The 5,448-nt window shown below is 37.0% G+C and overlaps 1 long non-coding RNA gene across 1 annotated transcript; it reads left to right on the plus strand.

Annotated features, from left to right (window-relative positions):
• The first annotated feature begins 440 nt into the window (after nucleotides 1-440).
• Nucleotides 441-1,698, plus strand: LOC143601692 (uncharacterized). The gene is made up of 3 exons (XR_013147699.1): nucleotides 441-783; nucleotides 934-1,055; nucleotides 1,597-1,698. It is a non-coding gene; the product is annotated as an uncharacterized LOC143601692 (long non-coding RNA).
• Nucleotides 1,699-5,448: the final 3,750 nt, after the last annotated feature.

A 5,448-nucleotide genomic window follows, 5' to 3' on the forward strand; every position in this document is an offset into this window, starting at 1 on the left:
CCATTTGTCTTTGACACATTTGGTTTTATGGCTCCAGAGGCTGTGAAATTTTTGAGTAGGGTTCAGCGTGTCGTAGATGAAACCTCTTCAGCTTTTAGGTCCCAAAGCTTCGTTTTTAGCAGGATTGGTTTTGCTATTCAAAAGGGGGTTGCGGCGCAGCTTGTTGCCCGTTTGCCTGCCACTTTATTGTAATCATCTTATAGTAAATTATATATATTATAAGACCCAAAACTAAAACTATATATCTATTTTGATAAAAGGAAAACAAAATCGGTAAATCCATGTAGTTTTAATCCTAAGACCTAATCCGTGTCTTGTAAGATGGTAATCGTCGCAACCCCATTTCGTCATCGACTACATTGTTGTCGACTTTTATATTTGGACGGCAGAAGTTTTACAGAGATTCATTGGAATATGCTTACAGATGGGTACCATATAATAATTATATATTACGAAATATACTAGGAATCTACTCTAAGCATACAATGATATTTGCCATTTTGTACAGCCAACAAGAAGATAGAGATAAAGGTATTAGAAATTGGCTGGATGAAGATATTTGAATCATATGGGGTTTGGCTTTTGAAACAAGTTTTGCTGTGAGAATGGAATACAACAACTCTTTGATGACGGGTCGTCTGATCTTGGCCTTCGATGCAACAAAAGATCGAAATGAGCAGGAGTTTATGAACGTTATTAAAGAGATTATATCGAGCGGTGGAGTGCTCAATCGGGGAGATACCATTGTTGTGTTTGGTGTTCTGCACAAGATTTCGCATCCCTGTAAGTGTGCATATTTCATCATGTATAGTATTGTGCTTTTGTTTTTGTTTTCGTTTTTTTTTTTTTTTTTTTTTATCAACAGACTCCCTCTGTGAAATTAGTGCATATGCTCGGGATTTCTAACGGATTAGTTTCGTTTTTGTTGCTCAGTTGGTGTCCAAATGCAGATAGATGGAGTCAACATAAGAGCTATGGAAGAGGAAATTCAATTAAAACTAGATATGTATGCCAAAATGCTAAGAAGAAGTGCCGAAGATTGTAAAGCAGAAGGGGTAACAAATGTTTTAACCATCTTGTGTCTGATGAAATACGACTTAATTTATGGTCTAGGAATCACCCATACCCCTCCATGGTTACATGCCCGTTGAAACTAATTGAACCGCATATATCAAATCAAGTCAACTGAAACAGTTGGGTTAATGGTTCCGTCAGATTTAATACATTTAACCGACTGTTTAACTTTGTTTATTTTATATACTTATTTCTAAAATATATATTTTAGGTATATGCCTTATAATTATTAACCATCTTTATCATTTTAATTGTTTTAATACAACATTTTTATAAAAAAAATTAAATAAAAATAAACTGCTTTAAACTGGTAAACCGACAAAAGTAAACCGCTAAATGGTCAATTTGACCGGTCCGATCAACCCACCTTACGAACCCGACCAATTTGGTTTGTTGTTTTCTGAAACCGCAAATAGCGGCACGGCTCGGATTTTTTGACAAAATGTGCCAAACCGGACTGTAAACATCCTAAGTGGCATGTGTTAAATATGTTACTTCTCTTTTCTTCTACACATGATTTAGGTTGACATTGAAGTCAAAATTACTTGTGGAACTCCTATTAAGAAGATTATTCAACAAGAGGCTTTAGCTTGTAATGCAACATGGGTGGTCCTTGACAGGTAAGATTTTATTGTGATCTACTTTAAGCTTTAACTCATGCATGGTATTTAACAAATAGTATAGTTAAAAATAGTAAAGGGAAAATTCTTAATCCTTGACAATCATTGGATCAAATGCATTGCTTAGCCTTGATTAAGTTTCACATAATCTCAAAAGCGTTAACCTTCTAGTCCAATGGCATGGAGTCAGTGGTGGACCCAGAAATTTTTGTTAATGGGGTCCCATATTTTCGGTGTACAAAATTTTTAGGTTGGTTGTTGTTCGGGTGAGGTCGAGTTGAAGAACATAATAAAAAAACAATATCATAATAGAACATTCTTTCAATCATTACCACTCAACAGGTGTCACACCCTCAAAATCCACTAACAGAGTTTTACCGTCAGAGGGTGTGAACTAACAGGATCGGAATCATCAGTTATAATCAAACCATAAAATAAAGTTTCAAAACCATGAAAACGTTTACGAGTAATTAAATGCGGAAGCGTAAAAACCTTTAATCTAAAGTTGCGTCACGCAGGACGACTTAAAACCAATGATAACCGTTAAAAATAAGTTTGCATAATAAAAGCGTTTTCAAGCAATGCATGTCCTAAACCGCGCGTCCGCCTCGGCTACCTGAGAATAACATACTAAAAGTGTCAACACAAGGTTGGTGAGTTCACAAATTATATAAAAATAAATCGTTTAGCGTTTGCGTTCAGCGTTTTGCGTTACAGCGTTACAGCGTTTTGCGTTACAGCGTTACAGCGTTTTGCGTTACAGATAGTGTTACGTCAATTATATATCTATAGGTAGCTAGCCTATAAAGCAAGTATTACTAAGTGTACGACACCGAAGCTGACTCGTTTATTAAGTGCCTTGTCACCAGGTCCTCCAGACCATGGTACGTGTTAGCCAAAATTACACCCGCTCGACCTCCAGTCGAGTTTAGCGTTGAGTGGGGTTTGTCAAACCCAGTAGTACTACTCAACAGTGACTCGCTATTCTAAATATTAACCGGTTCGATGTGTAGGACTTCAAATGTTTCGTTTGCCACTTAGCCTTTACAAGTGATATATAATTTATAACAAAATCTTAAATGCGTTGTGGAGTATGCTATCTCCCCCAAGTGAAAAACGTTTGAAAACAGTTTAAAGAGGGGAAAGTGAAACTCACTGTTTGCGAAAAATTTCCCAATTTAAATCACCAAGATGCGCGTCACCGAAAAACTCTCTCTAGCGTTCTAAAACAACAAGGAGATTTTTCTAAGTGTCAGAATATTATCGAGTCTCTAGACCCGGCACATAATACCTATGCACATAACATGTTTCGTGTTTCGTTTGTGAATCGTGTGTGACTTTAACAAGGGTATTTGTGATACATTACATATGCAAGCAATCATATACGTGTCGTGTATTCATAAAGTACATCACTAGCAGTTACTCCCCGTAAGGGCAATTTGGTCAACTCGTAACAATTAACTAACAACTATTCCGCACGAGGGCAATTTGGTCAAATCATTACAATCAATTAGCTATTATTCCCCGCAAGGGCATTTTGGTCAAAACACGACAATTAATTTGCAATCATTCCCCTCAGGGGCAATTTGGTCAAAACACAACAATAAATTAGCAAGTATCATGTTTCATGCATTTTCACAAAACTCAGCAGCTAGTTTCACCGAGACAGAAATCCTACTTGAAAGATTGTACTATTCCACCAATCATAGCATCTCAATTAATTTACCAAAAATCATCACAGAATCATATATGTCTTAGGTTTCCAGAACATATTTAATTATATTTTTATTCCACATAATTTTCTCACAATCATCAAATCATTACAGCAAACTCATAACAGTCAAATTCATGCGCAACAGAATGTTGTTTGCAATTCCCGTTAAACGAAAAATACAATAAATGCAAGACCACTTGGGCTAGGTTCCTAACTCAATGAGTCAACTTCCAGAAGTGGAACCAACCCAATTGGTCTCGTAGTTCATGAGATGCAACATTTACAAAGCAACCTAACAGCAGGTCTAACAGCTCAGCTTTGCACAACGTTTTTGTAAAATCATAAAAGTTAACTTCTACTTGTCCAAAAATTACAAGTTTATATTCTTTAGAAACTAGACTCAACCTAGTTTACTGTAGTACCAATAATCTCAACCAATTTTCACGTTTACACTTCGTTACAGTCACTTAAACATCAAATACACATTCTGTCCAGAAACTGTTTGCATCCAAACTCAATATATTAACAACCTATGAACTATCATACATTCATATGATCCTCTAGACTCTATAAACACCATCCATGCACATCAATTACATATTACATACTTGATTAGGGTTTGTGTTTGAACTCAAATCAAAGACACAACAATTTACATGTAACAAGATTCAATCTAGTTATCAAATCATCATTCAAATAACAACAATCATATTAACTATACACACACACCAAAATCGGCTGTTAGGGTTTACAATTAACCCAACAAACATCAAAATTAAATAACAAGGATGTATAGGGTAATCAATTATACCTTCCTAGCACCTAGTTCTTCAATCACAAGCTTGATTTCTTGGTTGAATGTGTGTGTGAAGGCGACGGCAGCAAGGGTTTACAAGGGGGGGGGGGGCCGATCGGGGTTGGGATAATAATAATAATAGTTAGGGTTTACTTGTTAATGATCTATTTATAAACACAACAAGTTACACTCAAGTCCCTCCACTTTCAATTGTTGTTTTTTTTCTAACTTAACTAACTTATTTCTTGTTTCTTGTCTAGCATTACACACAATATAATCAAGTAACACATATGTTAACACATAATTATTATGTTGACGTTTTTCGTTTATTCATCAATCGTTTGCGTCAACTCGTTTGCGTTTCGGTGCAAATCCCGAAAGACTACACATGTAGTAAGTGTTAAGCATCATTTAAACCCTAGTTTAAATGTAATGAAGTGTGTGTTATAGATTCAGTGATCTTAAGTTTGAATTGACGGAGTTGAGTTAACGGAGTTAACCTGAAATTGACGATTGTCACATCATTCCCATGTTAAAGAATTTTCGTCCCGAAAATTTGAGTCAAGTCGTGATGAGTGTCTGAAAAAGTAAGAAAAATTTTCAGTTTGTCATATCCTCCCCTAGTAGAAAGAAATTTCGTCCCGAAATTTAATTCATACCTCCGGTGATTTCTGACGGTTTGCCGGGTTTCGCGGTTTTCTGTGTTTGGTTAGCCCTTCAAAAAGGTGAGGATACTTTTTCATCATTTGATCCTCGCGTTCCCACGTGAACTCCGGTCCACGTCTCGAGTTCCAACGAACCTTAATGATTGGAATTTTGCTGTACTTGAGCGTCTTGGTTTCCCAATCCAAAACCTCGACTGGTTCCTCAATGAAACGTAACTGTTCATCAACTTGCAGTTCCTCCAAAGGGACTACTTGGGTTTCATCAGATAGGCATTTCTTCAAATTGGACACGTGGAATACATTGTGTACGCCACCGAGTTCCGTTGGTAGGTCCAGTCGGTACGCCACCGGACCAATGCGCTCAGTTATCCGGTAAGGACCAACATATCGTGGGTTGAGTTTGTTTCGCTTACCAAAGCGAACCACACCTTTCCAAGGTGAGACTTTGAGTAACACTCGATCATTCACTTGAAATTCGAGAGGTTTTCGGCGCTTGTCGGCGTAACTCTTTTGGCGATCTCGTGCTGCTACCATGCGATTTCGGATTTGAACAATCTTTTCCGAAGTTTCGAGTACCAG

This window comes from Bidens hawaiensis, unplaced genomic scaffold (genome assembly GCF_021521415.1).
Source record: "Bidens hawaiensis isolate Kalapana, Puna unplaced genomic scaffold, B.hawaiensis_p1.1 tig00056979_1, whole genome shotgun sequence".
Taxonomy (NCBI): domain Eukaryota; kingdom Viridiplantae; phylum Streptophyta; class Magnoliopsida; order Asterales; family Asteraceae; genus Bidens; species Bidens hawaiensis.